The sequence below is a fragment of the Antechinus flavipes genome, chromosome 3 (genome assembly GCF_016432865.1).
Source record: "Antechinus flavipes isolate AdamAnt ecotype Samford, QLD, Australia chromosome 3, AdamAnt_v2, whole genome shotgun sequence".
NCBI classification, from domain to species: domain Eukaryota; kingdom Metazoa; phylum Chordata; class Mammalia; order Dasyuromorphia; family Dasyuridae; genus Antechinus; species Antechinus flavipes.
This window is the reverse complement of record NC_067400.1, coordinates 9,588,460-9,608,536: the sequence shown is the minus strand read 5'-3', so window position 1 is coordinate 9,608,536 and position 20,077 is coordinate 9,588,460. Positions and strand designations below refer to the sequence as shown.

At 46.7% G+C, this 20,077-nt stretch overlaps 1 protein-coding gene across 3 annotated transcripts in view; it reads right to left on the bottom strand.

Annotated features, from left to right (window-relative positions):
* HDLBP (high density lipoprotein binding protein) overlaps window positions 1–20,077 on the bottom strand; it is a 78,745-nt gene that overhangs the window by 36,634 nt on the left and 22,034 nt on the right. Inside the window, exons 1-2 of one of the 3 annotated variants that reach the window (XM_051991696.1) lie at window positions 18,480–18,653; window positions 1,823–1,883 (exon numbers count right to left, since the gene is read on the bottom strand). The gene's annotated coding sequence lies outside the window, so the exon portion shown is untranslated. Of the gene's footprint in view, window positions 1–1,822; window positions 1,884–5,922; window positions 6,028–18,479; window positions 18,654–20,077 lie in introns of those variants that run through there. The other 2 variants (XM_051991694.1, XM_051991695.1) reach the window with 2 other exon arrangements.

Below are 20,077 nucleotides of genomic sequence, written 5' to 3'. Positions count from 1 at the left end.
TATGAGGATCATTTGGAAGAACTAGAAGAGATGGGGGTAAGGAGAACAGGAGTGTCACCATGATACCAGCACCTCAGGTGGAAGCCTGGTGAGTCATGTTCTGTTAGGCTCCACGGGACAGAACTGGGAGAGTAAGGGACAGATGTCACAAAGAGGCCCAGTGGCCTAGGCACCTGCTCCAAAGAGGAAGTCCTTCACGGACAACTTGGACTGAATGATCATTGAGGTCCCCCTGGAAGATTCCAAGCAGGAGCTGACTTGGAGAAAGGGGACAGACACGATCAGCTAGCTACCAAACCCCACTTCCCAAACCCTTCCCTTCCAAGGCCATGAATCCCACAAGCTCCATCTTCTCCTTAGAACTACCTCCAAGAAATGCCCTTGGGGTCTTTCCCTCAAGTTTATACAGCAATGGTCTCAAGCTGCCTGGGCAAGAAGACAAAGGCAGAAATAGCTCACTATTCCTCAGATGCCCCTCAAGATAAGTGCCCTGCAAGGATCCAGGGGATGCCAGCGGCATAGGCCAGTCAACCAGTGAAGGAAGCCTATTCCCAGCCCCCAACTAGCCAAAGGGACAAACACAAGATAAAAGCAGAGTTGCAGCAGACCGAGGCAGACACCTAGCCTCTCTTCCAAAGGCCAAAGATGAAACTGAGTGTAGTCATATTCCTGTGTCCCTCAACAGATCCAGAAAGTTGGACTCCACCTCCCCAAATCCCAAGTTCAATTCTCTCATTCTTAAAAGTTTTCTAAGTTACAACAACAAAATTTATACTCCCTCCCAAGATGGCTATATCCCAAATTCAGAATGAACCTATCGGGGAAAAGAAAAAGTGATTCAAAACTCAGATGATTTTCCCCTCCCACCCAAGCAGGACATACTTGAGAATTAACACCAATTTTGATGGCAAATGATGGGAATGAAGTTTCCAAAAATGTTCTCAATTAGCATCACAAACTTTCCAGGGTGAACAACAGTGTTGTAAAGGAAAGAGAGGAATGAGAGAAAAGGATCTTTCAAAAAGACATGTCTAATTAAAACACTGCTGGTGGAGTTGTGACCTGATCCAATCATCCTGGGGAGCAATTTGGAACTGTATTCAAAGGACTATCAAACTGCACACCCTTTGATCCAGCAGTGTCTCTACTAGGTCTGTATTTCAAAGAGATCACAAAAAAAAGGGAAAAGAACCTATGTGTGCAAAAATGTTTATAGCAGCTCTTTTTGTGATGGCAAGAAACTGGAAACTGAGTTGGAGATGGAGAATGGCTGAATAAATTGTCGTATTGGAATGTATTGGAATATTACTGTTCTCTAAGAAATGATGAGCAGAACGATTTCAGGAAAGCCTGGCAAGTCTTACATGAACGGATGCTAAGGAAAATGAATAGAATCAGGACCACACTATACAGCAACAATAAGATTCTGTGATGATTAACTGTGATGGACTTAGCTTTTTCTCTTTAGGAACTGATAATTCCTAATGACTCATGATGGAAAATATCACCTACATCCAGAGAAAGAACTATAGTGACTGAATGAGGATTAAAGCATACTATTTTCATTTTTTTCTTTTTTTGTGGTTTTCCCATTTATTCTGATTTTTCTTTCAAATATGACTGATAATGGAAATATTTAAAATGACTGGACATGTATACCTCTATCAGGATGCTTATTGGCTTAGGGAGAGGGGAGGGAAGGGAGGAGAAAAATAAAACACTATTAAGTTTTTTTTGTTTTGTTTTGTTTGTTGGTTTTTTTTTTTTTAACTATTTTTTAGTATTTTTACTATTAAGTAAAAAACAAAAAAAATCCACTCACCAGCAAAATGGTCAGTAGCCAGAAAGTCCGTCCTGTTGCCGCCTATCCGTCAGCCTGCCAGCTGTGGGGAAGAGAGAGAAAAAGGAAAAGTTACCAGCAACCCTAAAACTCACAAGGTCCACACTGTCCCAGGCGGCATCAAGAGAGTACAAGGGTAAGGGGGAATCAGTTCAACTTTAAACACCTGGCTCCCTGACCAAGCCCAAACCAAGGTGCAAAGGAGAGCCAAACTCAGCTACCCCAAGGGTCCCTGCAGCCAGTGAACCCCAAGCACCCTGTGGCAGAGGGAAATCTCAAGTGAAAGACCCAAAATGTGGTCCAAGGCAGTAGAGAAGACCAACCTCTCCCCTTCAAGGCATGGCAGGTATTGCACACTCAACATTGAGCAAGCACAAATGTAGTTATGGCGGCTAAGAAGACCAAAAAGGATGCCCAGGCCCAAGGCAGGCTTCTGATTCCTGGGCGCGCCAGGGACCCACCACAGAAGCTTAGAATCATCCCAATCCCGAATGGACCATATTATTTCAGAAGCTGCTGTCACCCAAAGTGAGCCCTGCCAACCAGCTGCTTCTCTGACCTCCAACAGGCCAGACCTCAAGAGTGACACGAGACCTCAAACTCTTTCCCAACAGGCCTGGGGTTGGCTGGGCTGGTCAGTCCCAAAGAACCCAGGAAGCACCTGTGCTCAGATCTCACAACTGCAATGCCTGATTGGAAGCTCTACGAGCACTGTAGCAGCTCCTTCCACGTGGCCTCTTGGGAACCACAAAGTTTAAGGAGAATGCTGACAGTGTTAATACCTCACAAGGACATGGCACTCCATGGTTCACAAGGTGTCATCCCCACAACAACCCGTCAGAGTAAAAACATCTTCTGTGATTTTCTCAGGGCTCCCCATCCCACCAACGGAGAGTGCCAGCTGTACACAGTTGGAACAATTTCCTCTCCCTAAGCTCATTGCAGCTGAGGGCACTGCCTGGCCCTCTAATGCCACCCATGCCCACAACGTCAGCGTCCTCCTCCTCCTCCACACGTCACCTCTCACCTTGACTTTGGCAAGAGCCTCTTAAACAGTCCCCTCTGCACACAAGGCTCTCCCTTCCAAGTTATTCGTCTAAAACACAGGGCTGACATTGTCACTGCCCTGCTCAATAAATTCCAGTGGGTTCCTCCTGGTCCTAGAATAAAAGTGTCCCCAAAGTCTTAGTGCAGCTTAAACAGCTATAATGTATTAAAACTGCATTAAGACTTTGGAAACACCCTATATAAATAAACTCTTCTGTTTAGCTTTTAAAGCTCTACACAATCTGCCTATTGACCACTGCTCTCCTTTAAGAATTCTACGTTCTATGCAACAGGCCTGCCCACTACTCCTGGTACACGATGTTCCACTTCTGTCCGCCATACCCCCGTGTACGAGACTCATTTTTTTTTTCCTCACCTGCATTTCAAAAACAAACTATCTCCAAGGAAAACGTAAGCTCCCAGAGAGTAGAGACTTTGCTTTTGTCTCTATATCCCTAGCACAGAGCCTGGAATTAATTGTTGGCTGAACTAATAGTTTCAGAACTTAGTTTGGATTGGAAGTCCTAGACTATCACCTGCACCACATACTTTGTTTTTAATACAATAACTAATACCAGAATAGTTAAAGGCCTGCAAAGCCCTTTCCAAACTTAAAATCACATTTTATAGCAATACAAAGTTACATATTAAATAATATAAACACCTCAATGTTTTAATAAATCAAGTAGGGGGGCAATTTAGCTTTGTGACCATGGGCATGTCACAACCTCTTAGACTTAAAGTTTCCCTCTGTAAAAGGAGATGACACCTAAGTGAAAATACAAGTGAGCAAACATCTGTAAAACCACCCAATTCTTGATTTCCCTATTAGTTACTACAAATGAGGGGACTAAGGCTTGGCGAAGTATCACACAGTTAAGATTTCAGAGATGACATTGGAACCCAAGTCTCTCTTGACTCAAGACCAGAATTCTTTCCATTACAGCATGTCACATATTCAAACTGTCTGCAAAGTAAGAGGAAAGAGGACCTGAATTAGGGTACAAGAAAATTTCTGATCACAAAAATAGAAGATCGAGTACTTTAGAGGGCTTTTATTCCCTGGTTCTAGTCAACTGGCTAAGGCTGCCATTTGGTAAGTAGTAGAGAAGACTACAGCTATGACTTAAGTTGATTTATTACAGGACCAAGTCAGGAGATTAGAATGTGGCTCAGGACATCCCTCTCTACAGCGTGAGGCCAGTGGAGAAAGGAGGTAGCTGGGTTTCCCTGTCCTAGGCACATTTGAAGTCTTTATTTTTAAAAGGAAGGTGGGCCTAAAGAAGCAACTGGGATCCCAAGCCTTGAAGTGACTCCATTTTAAAGATCCCTGCAGTCCCAAATCCTACAATCTCGGTATAACATTCAAAAAGGACTGGAAGTGGCCATTTTTGTGCCTGCCCCAAAGGTATTTGCAGCAGGCTTATCAAGGTGATCACCCCCAAGGTCAGACAGAAATTAACTCTGGATTGGGGGTAGGAAGCACACAAAATGACAAAATACAGGTCACCTAACTCTGGAACGCCACGCACACTGCACAAACCTCACCCCATGGTTCTAAGATGGGAGGGCAGAAGGGAAGGATATTAAAAGCACCAAGCTATATTGCAAGACCCATGATGTGAGCACATTCTAGGGCCCCATCACAGTCCTTAACATTCAGTAAATGCCCAGGAGGTGCCAAGCAGTGTGCACAGAGGCCAGAAGAAGCTTGGAGGAGGGTGTGTGTGTGTGTGTGTGTGTGTGTGCAGGATTTTCTTGCCCAATGGTATCCAGCTTTCCCATTCGAGTTTATTTTGGCAAATTGCAGCAAAACTGCAGGGCCTCCTGCGGGCCCTCCCGCCCTCTTTATGTCTGCTTTGCCCCCTCCCCACTGAGGGGGTCGAACGCCCCAATCTCAGCTGAAAACTCGGGCCCTGGCCCCTAACCCAGCCCTCATGGCTTCTGCCCCTGGACCTCCTCAGCGCCTGAAGGGCAGTCATGGGCCTGGGAAGGAAGAGGACTCTGGGCTGGGCTCTTTTACCACTCCGGGGCTGCTCTTGCTATCAGTGTCAACCCGAAGGGCCCTGGCCGGGAGGCCCGGCATAGAGCAATGGGGAAAAGAGGCCCGGCAGGCGGGCCGTGCAAAGGACCTCGGGGCGCCTTGGGCAATCGGGGGCCCGAGGTGGCCCACGCCGAAGGGGGGACGCGACCAGCTTCTAAAGCTGCCCCCCCCCATGCTCGGGGATTTTGGGGTGTCCAGCTCCTCTTGACCTGGAGGCCTTTCCTCGCGCGCCTCCCCCCACCCCACCGTAGGGACAAGCAGGGCCTGGGGGGGCGGGGCGGGGAGCAACCCTTTGGGAGCAGCAGCAGCCCCGCGTCCAGGCAGGTGGCCACCAGGCACGGGGGTCGCGAGCCCCGCCAGCCCCCGGGTCTCCCTCCCCCCCACCCCCACCCCCCGCGCTCGCTCCCACGCGTGCCCGCGGGGCCTCTCGGAGGTGCCACCTCAGCACTGGCTCCACCAGCGGCCGGCCCCGCGCCGGGGGCGGGGAGAACCCTTAAAGGGCCAGCGGCCCGTGCCGCCCGCGGGCCTGGGGGGCCTGGCCCGCCGACCCTGGGGGTCTGTTCCCTCACCCCACCCCGGGCCCTCGCTCTCGGAGAATCCGAAGGGGCTGCCCCGGTAGGAACTTTTCCGCGGGCGCCTCCGCCCCCTCCCCACGATCGCTGCTGTCATGGCCTAAGGACCCCCTGCTTTCCTCCCCCCAAGCTGGGTCAGTCCCGTGGAGGGGGGGGGAGCGATGACGCGGCAGCAATGCTACCCCCCCCCCAGCCAGGCCGGCCCCCGGCCCCAGCCCTGCTCATGCGCACTGGTGACACGTAGCGCGGGGGCTGGGGGGTGGTGCCCCCCCCCCCCGCCTCCACGTCGGCAGCGCAGCGCGGCCCGAGGGGGGGGAGAGGGAGACCCAAACTTTGTGCAGCAGCCCGAGGCTCCAGGCCCGAGGGCAACCGTGGGCCACGCCGCCCTCCCCACCGCCTCGGCGGAGGCCCGCACTTACTTTGGCCGCAGCTCCGCGCGCTCTGCCGCCGCTGCCTCCGGGGAAGAGCCTGGACGCGCTCGGGAAAGCGGCGGCTCGCTTCCTCATCGGTATATACGGGCGGCGGCGCCAATGGCGGGCGGACACGTCAGAGGCCCGGCCTCCCGGCCCCGGCCCCGGCCTCCCGCGGCCTCCGCGGCCCAGCCCAGCCCAGCCCGGCCCGGCCCGGCCTCCCGCGGCCGCGCGCGCGCTGGCCCACAGCGCCCCCCGCAGGCGCGCCCCCCGCACTGCGCGCTCCGGGCTGGCCCCCCGACCAATCACAGGCCGCCCCGAGCCTCGTTCTGGCCGCCTCCGCCGGCCGGGAACTTCGCCCAAGTAGGCGGCCCGGTAGCCGGCCACGTGGCGGCGCCCTCTGGAGCCCCGTACGCCCCCTGGCGGCCGGGCGGCCAGATGGAAGCCCTGCCCAGTCCCAGGCTGCTCACCACAAACCCGAAACGAGGTCCAGCCCAAGCTGCAGGCGCAGGAACAAGCGCAGGCGCGCTGTGAGCACAACCACACGGAACCCCCACAGGGCGCCTTCTGAATATGCCTCGGTTTCCTTAACTGTAAAATGGAGCTAAGAATAGTCCTTGCCGATTGGTGAAAGGCCCAACACAGCAAACATTGCAGGTGCTTAATAAATGCCGCTCTTTCCCTCTCCCCTTTTAGTCCTCAAGCCCTGTCCCACTTGGTTCTTAATAATACATAAATTAATACAGTGCTTCACAATATATTCCATTTTAATTAAGAGCCCCCCAATGACTCATTATTCAAGCCTAGTTACCCCGACCCCCGCAGGGTCACAGGGGGATGAAGGACTTAAGACACCGAAACCTGGGCTGCCAGAGTGTGGCCAGGAAGAAGGGGGCGGGGCAGCCCAAGGGGCTTTAGGGACTCCGTCCCACCCCCCCCCACCCCCGCTTTGCAGATGTAGAGGGGAATGACCTTGGTCCAGTCACGTAGGAAGGCCGCTGTGCTTCTGCCCACCCAAGCAAGGAGAGGCTCCTCCCACGGTCAATGCGAGATGCCGAACACCTGAGCAACCCCGAGCTCTATACGGCCCACAAGAGAGGGGAAGGGGAAACCCTCACACTCAAATTCGGCCCTCCAAGAAGCCCATAGGGAAGTGGGGGGGCCAAGGGGACACCCCTTCTTTAAGGGAGCTCACGAGCCCAGGCACAGCTCCTCACCCAATTTGGAGGAGTCCGGGGCACTGATTAGCGGGCCCCGCCCCCCCCCCCCCAAGAAGGGGGCAGCACGCCTGGGAGCGGGCCTCAAGGGATGCCCCAGGAAGCCTCTCGGGGGAGGGGCTGGGCTGTCCGGTGTCCGGGAGGATTTGGGAAGGCTCGGGATGGGGCTGCAGCCCTCATCCGGGGGGAGGACGTGCAAACGGGGGCCTTCCATCAATTAATGCCCGGCCAATAGAAACACAGCCGCAGCAGCAAAGCCCCGCCCTTCCCGAGTCCCTGGGGGAGACGGCGTATTTAACAAGTGACAGACAAATCTGCCAGCAGGGAAGGAAGGACGCAGCAGGTGGAGAGGTACAAAATCAAGAGTGGTTTTCTTCTCCTGTTCCCCCAGCACCAGCTGCCTCCCCCACCCCACCCCCCAGCTGACAGCTCTCCTTCACACCTTTCATCACCTGGACTAACCACTGCCGCCCCCTTCTCCCCTGCCACCTTTAATACCCTCCTCCCCAAACCTCTCCCTCTCCCTCTCTCTCTCTCTCTATATATATATATATATAAAATTTAAAGCCCTTTTCAATAAAATCACGGGGTAGGCAAGAACATCCCCCCTCATCACCACTACTAGCGGATACAGTATTGTTCCAGAAATATTAGGTAGAGTAGTAAGATAAGCAAAAACATTGAGGGAGTAAACATTAGCAAAGAAGTAACAGTTATTCCTTCTAGCAAATGATACAATGTTTTACTTAAGAAATAAAAGCTACACAACTAAAATTAATTGAGACACTTAATAACCTTAATAAAGTAACACAATATACAATGAAATACTTAATAACCTTAATAAAATAACATAACATAAAATAAAACCATAGAAATCGTGTGAGCATATTCCCAACAAAATCCAAAGGCAAAAGATAACAAAAAATTCAACTCCAAATAACTCCAAAATGTATAAAATATTTGAAAGTCCCCTTACCAAGACAAACACAAAAATGATAGGACAACTACAAGACATTCTTTATAAAAATCATAAAGAGCTCAAATAATTGGAGAGAATTTTTCCAAAGAATAACAATATACTTAATTTAGAGATTCAATGTCGCACCAAACTATGCAAGGATTAATTTATAGACCTGAACAAAATAATAATATAAAAAAACAAGATCTGGTCAGGGGAAATAATGTAGGGAGAGGATGAAAGTGGGCCCTCATGGTAAAGTGCCAGATTTCAAACTACATATACAGGGTATCCCCAGAGTCTTAGCTCAGTGCCTAAAATTGGTAGAAGGTTCTGGAGATGCTTTGTGCCCCAAAGCAGAAATAATTAGAACTAGACAATGCCATCAATAGCTCAGATTCGATGCAGAAGACACGGGAATGCTGCTGTGCTCCAAACGGGCCTCCACTTATTGGATAAAAATTGCTGGGAAAACTGGAAAGCAGCTGGACAAAATCGAGTTTAGATTTCCTCCTCACACTCGATACCACAAAAATGCGAATGGATTTGGGCAGATATAAAATGTCAAATCATAAGTTAAGAAGGGAAGGAGATAAGATTTCATGACTATAGATGAGAGGAAGGGTTATTAATAAAATAAGAGAGGCAAGCACTTGGGATAAAAGGGAGATTTGGGTTGTAGAAAATTGAAGTTTTTTCACACAAACTAAAGCAGTGAAGTTAGGAGGAAAATAACTCTGGAAAAAGGCAAGGCAGCAAATTTCTGATAAAAGCCCAGTAATAATGAACCAACGCCATTCCCCAACAGGTAAATGGTTAAAGGAAGAGGCGGTTCTGAAGAAATTCAAGCTTTAAACACTCATATAAAGATAATATTCCCAATACTGAAACATATGCAAATTTAATAAAGCACCTCCCACTCAGAGTGCCAAAGATGACCAAAAGGACAATTCAGAATGGTCAGCAAGTCTGTGGGAAGAGAACAACCCTGATGGCTTGTTAAAGGAACCGTGAATTAATAATAACTTGCACTTAATGGCGCACTTTATGCTTTTCAAAATGCTTTATAAACGGCAACAACCTTGGGAAGGAGTTGCTAATCATCCCCAGGCAGCTTTTATTCTTGAGTCTTTGCTTCCTATTCTAGCTCCAATACTCTATCCACAAGCTGCATCCTATTAATTAGTCCAACCATTCTTGAAAGGAAAATGAAACCTTAACCATACTTCAAAACTCATGAGAATCTTGATCCCTACCCTTTGGCCCAGCAATAGTACCACTAGGTCTATATTCTAGCAAGGTCAAAGACAGAAGTGAAGGCCTCAAGTATAAAAATACTTATAGCACCACCTTTAGTGATAGCAAAGAGAAGGAAACAAGGCGGGCTTCCCACCAACTAGGAAATGGCCACCAAACCACTCTTCAAAAAGATGTCAAAGTGATTTTCCTTAAGGAAAGATCTAGGGTCTCCCTCCACTCCATAAACTTCCATGCAACCTGTTTCATTGTTCCTTTTGACACTTGACTATACGCCCCTCCTCCCTATGTTTGGTTCAAGGCTCCACCTCCCATCCCTGTGCCTTCACTGAAGCCACCATGGCCTTCCTTTAAAAGTCAGCTCAAAAAGAATGGGAAACTGAGTGGAAACCTCTCAGTTGGGGAATGGCTGAATAAGTTCTGGTATATGAACATAGTGGAACATCATTGTTCTCTAAGAAATAGTGCAGGCTGATTTCAGAGAGGCTTGGAGAGACTTATATGAACTGATGCAGAGGGAGCAGAACCAAGACAACATTGTACACAGCAACAAGATTGTGTGATCCACTCTGATGGACTTGGCTCTTCTCAACAATGAGGTGATTCAGGACAATTTGAACTTGGGATGGAGAGAGCCATCTGCACTCGGTGAGCAGACTATGGGGGACTGAATATGGATCACAACATTTTCACCTTTTTGTTTTTTGCTTTCTTGTTTTGTTTTTTTTCCTCCTTCCCCCCCCCCTTTTTTATCTGGTTTTTCTTGTATAGCATAATTGTGGAAATATGTACAGAAGAACTGCGCACATTTAACTTATATTGGATTATTTGTTGTCTAGGGGAGAAGGTAGAGGAAGGAAGGGAGGAAAATCTGGAAGACAAGGTTTTCCAAGGGTAAATGTTGAAAACTATCTTTTCATGTATTTTGAAAATAAAAAGCTATTATTATGGGGGGAAAAAAGTCAGTTCAAGGATCATCCCTTCAGAAGGAGTAAGATAGCATAAGGCACATGGTCAGTGGGAAGGCTGTTATGGGATGTTTTCCCATCTGAAAGGCCCCAGTATTCAACACAGTGCCTGCCACATGATAAGCACTTAATAGATACTTAGCAATTAATGAACATAATAGATTGAGGAAAACAGGTTAAGATTGTATAATAAAACAAGAATTAAAGAAAGGGACTTGAATATCCATTGCCAGAGCCACCACTCCCAGATTTCTAACCCAGGGAAACTCAGAAAAGGATAAGAATTTATAGACACCAAAATGCATCTTTGTAAAGAACGAGAAACAGAGTCAATGGATTTGGCATGGCCAAACCAATGGTGGTCCATGACTAATGAAATGTGGCTATGATGGGGGAAAAAACCCAGCCATCATCCAGAATCACCCGTGAACTGAGGCAGATCGAAGTCAACCAAGCCAGAACCCAATGTCCACAGCAATCAGCAGGTGAACAATCACAACAGCCAGCAGTGCAGAACCACAAAGAACAAGCAGAACTGGGAGAAAAGAAGCCAAAAAGCCCCTGCAGTCCGTCCCAGCAGAGAAGACACTGCATGGAGCTCCACGTGTACTGACTGTGCCGGCCAGTCCTGCTCTGTCTTTTCTGTCTTTAGAAATAATCTTTGTTACATAGGATGGCTCAGTGGGGGAAATACTAGTGAAAATTATGGTGATGTAACAGCAACAAAAAAGACACAAATAATTTGATTTTTTTTTAAAAGACATCCATAGAATCAAGAGAACAACTTATACAAAAACTACAACCACATAAAGGAAAATAACTTTTGAAGAACTCCAGAACACTGATCAATATCACAACTACACAGGAAGGGAGAGGATTAGAGACATGAGGGGTAAAACATGTCCTCAGACTCTGCCAATGGCTCAGTTTAGTTTGCTCGATTATATTTATTTTAAAAAAGTTTTTCCATATACTGAATTATTTGCCATTTAAGGGAAGGGATGGGGAGAAGGGAGGGAGAAGAAATTAGGTTTTGCAAGGGTAAATGTTGAAAACTACCTATGCATATGTTTTGAAAATAAAAAGCTTTTTTAAAATTTTAATTAAAAATAAAAAAGTTTTTCCCCAGTGGAGAAGGGACTTGGTTGGGTAGTACTAATGAATTTTTTTCAGACAAAGAAATATCCTCAATAAACACTAAAAATTTTGTCCAAAAGAATATCGATTATCCATCTTTTTCCCCAGCTCTTCTACTTTTGCCTTCACTCTGGTCATTGTCCCCTCACATCATCCCAATCTAATCAGTCACCAGGTTTTGGGGATCGGCCTCCTCTTCTCTCCCGTCTCTGTCGTCTCATTTTCCAACTGCTGCTGATTAGCTTTGACCCCACCATCAACAAAACACCTCCCAACCCCAACCCCCAAAATAAATTCATCACTAATAAACCTTTTGTTATGGGATGGCATTAGTGTTGGTTCTCACACATCCTCGGTCCCCTCAGCTCTGCCCTCTGCTTGGAGGATCTGAGCAAAGGATCCAGTGCCCAAGTACTAGCTGCTCTGCTAGATTTCAGCTCTACCCATATCCTCAGGGCCCCCTTTCAGCTTCCCTTACTGAACTGTAAGTTCCCTATAATCAAAAAGATTTATTTTTTTCCTTCTTGGTATCCCATGCCTGCCATATAGTAGGCACTTAAAAAAATGTTTATCATATTGCATTACTCACGCCTTCTTAAATCTTCCTGCCCAATCGCCAGCTTCTAGTCTTTAAATCATCTTCCATACTCGCCAAGGGTCTTCCTCACACACAGATCTGACCAAAATATTCACACCTCAACCAATGAAATACAAACTCCTTGATTGTGATTCTCCATCACAATCTGCCACTAGTCAAGTCCAATCTATAAGCATTTATTTAGCATCTCATGTTCCTGGTGGAGAGTTAAACCCTGGGCTTAATCCCAGTCCCCCAAAAAAGCAAAAAACAACCAATCACCCAAAATTGTTCTCCTTCCCATGGGTGGTCTAGTCAAAATGAATGCTTTGTTACTGATATCAATTCAAGTCCTTTGCTCAGAGTTGTTAACCCACCCCTATTCTTGCCTCTGTGAGTCTCTGGTTTCCTCAAATTTATTATCTCACCTCAAATGCCATGTCCCTCCTTCCAAGAATTGGCGCACCAAAGGAATCCTTTGTAAATACTTAGGAAAGAATGTTCACTAAGACTCAGCGGAGGCTAATGGAGGGCAGATCACACTCGATGTAAATCACTTTCCTTTTTGTTCAGAGCCACTCAGTTGGTAAATTGTGAATTTACTGCAGACATTGAAAAAGCTTAAAGAAGTACAAGCATCCTATGTCAGGCTATCTACCCATACAAGAGGGCAGGAAGAACATGAAATGTCAAGTGTACGGATCTCAGGGAGAAGAATGAGCACGCTCCAAAAAAGGGAGCTCCATGAAGGGCTGTTGTCAGACACCTTATCGATGGCTTGGGTAAAGGCAGAAGGAACACGCTAATAATACAAGGCTCTAGGGTCAATGAAACTGGCAGGCCCAAAGTAGGGGCTGAATCCTAAAAGTTAAAATCGAAGAGAAATCAATGCCATGTCCTAGAGTTGGGTTAAAAAAGTAAACACAAAGGTCAGGATAGGAGAAACATGCTCAGACAGCGGTTTATGTGTTTTGGGAGTTTATGGTAGAAGACAAGCCCAAAGTCGCCATGACTCAATTGAAGGTGACAGACACAATAACCAAGTATGGCTGTATTCAGCAGCAGCAGCATTATTAATTCACTAATTAAGAAATGATAATGATGACAGAAGCAGTGCTTAAAATGGGGGCAAGAAAAAGCATCACAGAAAAAGTCAGCAATGTTTTCTGTCTCATTTAGAGAGCATCTTGGCAGTGATCTCTCTCAACAATCTTACACACTAGCCAGTCATTCGCAGATTGTTCAGGACTGAAAGGAACCACAGGGATCTGCTCATCCAGCTATTTTACAGAGGGTAACGTGACTGCCTAAACTGTCATGCTTAATGGACACAGGTGACTCATTCCCTGCTGCATGAGAAAGTAGAATGCCAGTCTAGCACGTGTTCTCCCAGTCCAAAGGGACTATCCTTTCAGTGAGCAAAGAGTTCTGATTGTCTGCAATGAGCCAGAGTACGCAAGCTGCAGATCCAAGATGAGGTTGGCAGGACGATGAATGTGGGCAAGTGACTGATGTGGACCCTTTCATCAGAACACTCCACCCGAAGCAGAAGAGGCTGGGCTCACCGGGGTTGAGCTCCACTCAAGGCAGGGAAGTTTTCTGCACTACTATCGCTTCCAAGGTCCCTCTGGTGATAACTGCTACACTTGCCATCAACGATAGACTTACTGTCCTTTTTATTGTCTTATTCTCCTTGGGCACCTTTTGTGCCCCTGCTGTGCTCCTGAAGCTCTTCCTATTTTCTTCTTTTTCCCTGAACATCTACCTAACACCTCTCTAAGTCCCCTCCCTTTCTAGCTAGGAGCCAACTCCTGTTCTTCTACTCCAGTCTGGGGAGTCTGAGGTCCCCTCTGCCACACACACGAATAATGAGATTTGAGCCATACTCCAAGGGTGAGATGTGTTTGGCTTCTCAAAAGCAGAGGAAGATAAGAGTAAATTCACTGTGGGAACAAGTAAATAAAAGGTGAGGAACCTTTGAAGACCCTCCCTGTTTGAAGTGATATCTGTATAACTGGGAACTGATCAGAAACAAATGCAGCAAGTCCTCAACCTCACATATGCCCCCATCAACAAGTAACAGCTAGCATTTAGATAGCACTTTACATTCTCTCGTTTGGTGGTTCTCAGAAACCTGGGGAAATGGGTAAAATTATACATTTTACAGAAGGGAGACTGAGGCTGAGGGAAGTTCACATAACTAGCAAGTGTCCGAGGGAGAATTTAAATTCAAGTCTTCATGAATCCAAGTCCAGAACTCTTACCAACTATTCTCCCTAACTGCCTACCTACTTACTATGTGCAAGCCATCTGTGGCAAATCCAGTGAAAAGATTCAAGGAATCCTTTGAATCTTATCCCTTGAATAAGAGAACCATCCATCATTGGTGGGCTTGCAAACTACTGGGGAAAGAAGACAGAAAAGTGAAGATCTAAGAGTTGTTTAAGACAACAGCTTGCAGGCTATCGGAAAGCAGCCCATGGCCAAAGACAGTCCAGCTCATTTTGATCCAAGGCATAAGAGGCAAAGTCTAACCACGCCCAGTGGGCTTTATGAATTCAAGGGCAGCTTTTACAGACCAGGAATCTGGGGACAAAGAACTGATCCCACCTCAGCCTCAGCCATACTTAAAAGGCTAAGGGGAGGAGGAAGGGGGGGAAAGGGTAGAATTGGAGGATTAGGGGAAGCTGATATTGCAGCAAAACCCAGATAAAACACAACCTCCTGTCCTTGCTTATACCATTTCACTCTCCATCATCATTCATTCAATTTCTTCTTTTTTTTTTCAGTGATTTATTATCACATTATTAAATAAGATCCTAGGCCTAGAAGGCATTTTGGATATACAGAGGAAGACCTCATAGTTTGCTTTATTACACTTCACAAATATTAAGGTTTTTACAAATTAAAGGTTTGTGGCAATTTTGTATGACGCAAGCCTATTGGCGCCATTTCCCCTAGTGTGTGCTCACCTCGCGTCTCCCTGTCACATTTTGGTAATTCTCACCATATTTTAAATTGTTTCATTATTACTGGATCTGATCTGCTGATCCTATTCCTATCGTAATTGTTTTGGGATGCCACAATCGCAGCCCATATGGAACAGTGAGCTTAACTGATAAATGTTGGAGGGTTGTGAGCAGTCCTCTTTCTCTCACTTCTCCTCAGGCCTCCCCATTTCCTGAGACATAACAATACTGAAATTAGGCCAATTAATAACTTGACAATGGCCTCTTAATATTCAAGGGGAAGGAAGGGCCAATCAGTACAGCAAACTTCATTGTTATTTTATTTCAGTAAATTGTTCCGGCCATCCTAACCTTCAGCGGCAGCCGCCATCAGTCAACAGTCACTAGTCACCAGTATCGACAAGACCAGCCACTAGCAAAAAGATGGTGGCTCATGAAGCCTCAGGTGATGAAGGTGTGTACATTGGTTTTTCTACATAATACTATTATACATTTAATAGATTCCAGTGTAGCATAAACATAACTTTTATATGCATTAGAAATCAAAAGAAATCCACGTGACTCACTTCCTCGTGGTGGTCTGAAACTAAGCGATATCTCAGTTATATCTGTGACTGTCCTAAATTATTCTTCTCAGATCCACCATTTCTCCCAAGAAACTCATGAATCCCATTATCTCCTCCTCCTCCTCCTCTAAGTTTCCACAGAACTTTGCAGAAGTTAATATAGTCTGCCAAAGTATCTGCCTTATTTCCCTAAGGCAGTGTGGTACTTTACAAGGAGACCTGGTTCAGAGCCCACTAGCTATGGCCGTGGACAGCCTTAGTCTCTCTGGGGCCATGGATGAATGCACCTGTAATGTAAGGTGAGAACTATTAAGAAGAAAACCTTCTGTAATCAAAAATCTTTAGAACTCTGCTTTTTGTGATCAAAAAAAAAAAAAAAAACCAGAAAATAGAATCAATGCCCATCAGTTGGGGAAATGGCCATACAAATGAACATAATGGACTATGACTGTGATGGAAGAACTGATGAACTCATAGAAGTCTGGGAAAATCTCCATGAACTGAGGCAAAACAAACCCAGCAGAGCCAAGGAAACCGCAAGCATAGTGACTACCCTAATGGAAACAGACACAAAGAAGCAAGATGGAATATAACTGGATCACAAAGACCAAGTAGGACCCAAAGAGAGAGAGAAGCCATCCCAACTGACCCCTGTATAGAGGTTACACAGGGCCGGTTTTCTGGACATTTTCCCAATGTATCCATGAGTAGTGCTGATTGTTTTTTCCTCTAAAAATATTCTTTTATTATCTAAGATGGTTCTCTGAGAAGGGGAGGAGGAAAAAAACCAGGGATAAAAATGATGATGTAGAAAATAGAAGGTATCTATAAAAATGTATTTAAAAAACAAAACAAAACAAAACAAAACCAGGGATAACTCAATGGTGCAGGGGATAGAGCACCAGCCCTGAAGTCAGGAGGACCTGAGTTCAAATCTGGTCTCAGACACTTTATACTTCCTAGCTGTGTGACTCTGGGCAAGTCATTTAACCCCCAACTGTCTTGCCAAAAAAAAAAAAAAAAAAAAAACAGTTAACACAGAATCAGAGAAGCTTTCTCACAGCAGTATCGGAAGGCATTCCTACTATTTCTAAGTTGTCGGCTCTTTAAAAGTCCAGGTCTTGGCAATCCTTTGATCTCTCATGTGCAGACCTTTGGTGACCATTTACCGTGCTGCCTTATGCTCTGCTTTGGACTCACCAGGAGGGAAGGGGCATCCCTCCACTTTGCAAGTCCTGCCATCTTTCTTCATAGCCCAAATTTTGGGTAAATCCTGGAGCTCTTTTGTCTTCTAACCACTTAAGCTCTATGATTCAATTTGAGGGTTAACAGACTTAGCATAATGGATTTCTTCTCAAGCTAAAAACCCACAATAAAAATCTATACACTTTCCCAGCTGACAAGAAAACCAAGAGATCCCTCCCTCCTCCAAGGCTGAAGCCCTATTGTGTTCTGCACCGCCCCCCCCAACTCAGTCCCTAGCTGCCTGATAGCACAAGATCTGATGTGTGGCAGTCCCATCTGGGAGGTCAATGTCAAGCTAGTAATCTAGCTAAGCAATACTGGGGGCAAACAGGATGAAGATACTGGAGCATCTTTTCAGGGGTGGGGACCGATGGGTGTGCAACAACGAATATGCCTTCTGAGGTGGTGAACCGCTGACTGGTTTTACTCAGCTGTTGCTTTTAAAAAAATATCTCATAAGGGAAGGCTTGCTGGTTGAGAAGAAAGGGGGGAATATTAAGAAATGCAAGTAGCACAAAAGCAAAAGGCCACCAATGTGTTTTTTTTTAAATAAAGGGCAACATCCAGGCTGACGGCCCTAAGCCTGGCACTGGTTGGCACAGGAGATGGCCCAATAGGCACCGGGCCTCAGATAACCTAAGGGGATAAGGACCCCCAAACCTGCCACCCATGCTCCAGCATTCTACGACACAAAAACATGCAGAAAACAACCAAGGGAGCCAAAGAGGACAGCATCACTGTTACTCCAAACCTCCTCCTCCTCCTCCTCCTGGATGGAAGGATGGCCCCAGTATCTCCTCTTTCCCTGGCTGCCCTTGCCATCCAACATCAGTTGGGAGCTGGGAGGAGCCATTCCACGAGAAGGAATGCCAGGCACCGTGCCAACCTTCCAGCACGACACATGGAGCCCTTCTCCTGGAATGCTCCCAGGACAGCTGTCACTCTCAAGTCCCCCTGGCAACCAGGCCCGGCGCTAGTGTCACTTTCCAGCTCTGACGGGAAATGAGCTGGCCAAGCTTCTTTAGCTGGGACTTTCCCGCTGCCATCAACGCGGCTCAGATCCAGCAGGAGAGAACTTACCCCACACAGACCAAAGACCACCTCTGGTCAACGCAACGACGCCAGGCCCCTGTCTCGGTTAGCCACCAGCAACGTTTGCTGGGACGCTTTAATCATAAAACAAAGTAAAAAGCTAATACAAGATGATTAATGAAGTGACGTTTCAAGAGGCTCCCAGGATGCACTGTGTTAGGATGGGACTCCCTTTGCCCAGGTGGACTGAACCCCTGCTAGGCCTTAAGAGACCACTTCATGAATTGTTTGCTTTAGTTCACAACAGTATATGCTGGGCATCAGGGACAGAAAACAGGAAGCAAGCACTTATTAATCACCGACTCTGTGTCAGACACCACGCTGAGCACTTCACAAATATCTCCCTGTATCCTCCCAACAACCCTGGGAGGGAGGTGCTATGATGAATACCTTTTTGCAGGAAACTGAGGCAGGTAGAGACTAAGTGACCTGCCAAGGGCCACACAGCTAGAAGCCTCTGAGGCCTCACGGAGCTAGCACTCCCCAGGGGGAGAAAAGAAAGAACGGAGCCCCCACACCAACATGAGTAGCAGTGCTCCCTGCCGTGAGCACCCACCCCATTCCCTGCTCCCCCCTGCACCTGAGGTCCCCTGCTGGGGCCACTGGAGGAACGCTCTTCTTTTTCAAGGGCACATTTCTCTGAGGACATGCTTGACTTTGGTTCTCCAGCCGCACTCCTGATCTGCTCTCTGCTGCTGTCTGCTTCCCCAAGCAGCTTCGACTCAACGGGGCCCTGTGGGTGATACTCAGTCTTCATTCCCTAGGAGACAACGATACTACGGCTTACAACCACACGAAGCGCCGGCAGTTAAAAGACAGACCTGTCGGGGGAGAAATGAGAGCTCACTTCCCTCCGCCTAGCCCCTGCGTCCCCAGCCACTGTCTGTCCGAGAAAGACAGGGTCTGGGGAATGGACACCTGACTATGGTTTTCATCTACTTGGGTTTTCCTTTGTGGATGGTCAAACCAAAAAGTAGACTTGCTAGAGACTGCTGCACACGGTGGGATCTGAAAAGGAAAATCCATCAGAGGGAATCACTCTTCAACAGAATTCTTCCTCAAATACCTCTGGAAGCATCTATAGGCCCATTTTAGGCTTCCCCTAAAAGTGATCATCAGAAAGTATGAACAAGGTTCCCTCTGTTCTAGCTCGAGGAACCTCTGATCATTTGGTTATCTGGAGAACAAACAGCTTAAGAGGAAGGAGGCATCATTTTGTCCTAACAAAACAAATACATTTGTAAAACCAATAAACTTAAGCGATGGAATCTCTAAATTTTTCTCTCAATTTTAATACGGCAAAATGTCTATGGTGAAACAGCACTTGCTAAGGAGTGGCTGTTACCCCACACCACTGCTGCGTGGAATCATTACTTTGAGAGAAAGCGAAGTATAGTAGAAAGTGAGAAAAGCCGGGTTCAAATCCTGTCTTGGACAGCTATGTGCCGGCTAAGTCACCCAACTTCTCTAATCTGCTGTATTCACATCTACCAAATCCAGGGTTCGATTCAATGGCCTCTAAAACTATTCCCATTCTAAATTTATGATCCTAGGATCTTCAAGGATGTCCTTCATCTATGAGCTGATTCTCTTAATTGTTGAGGCTCTTTCAACCCCTTTTTTTTGATAATAATGTCCGAGATTTTTTCCCACACCTTCAAGATCTTCTCCTCCTTCATATTCCTTGTGAATAAATCCCACATGACCTCACAATTGAGTCCCCTCCAACACGGATCTCTCTTTGTCCATTAGTTCTAATCACGCTGCTCTTCTTGATCTGTTCTCTGAGTGCTTCTTCTTCATGCTTTATAGTAAACCCAGGATGCCTGGTAAGAGGGGCTGCTTCTTGCAAATCTTTCCTTTTTATTTTTGTTGTGGAGGTCCCTGTTCTTTTCTTCTAAGTTCTCCAGGGAGCTTCTGTCTGGGTGTATTGCCAAACTTGCCTCAAGTCAATTTCAACACTTGGTTCTCGGGGCAGCACTACCCAAGCAATCATCCCCTTTCATCTCCTTCTTGGTAAGAATTTACACATTATATTATTTTCTAATAATCCTTGGCTTGCTGAGAAAATAGTGTTTTCTGGCCGAGGTGTCCTTGGTCTCTTCTGGCAGCTGGCTTATGTCATTTAAACTTCACTGTGAAATTTCTGTCATCTATGAACTTTCTTCCATCCATATC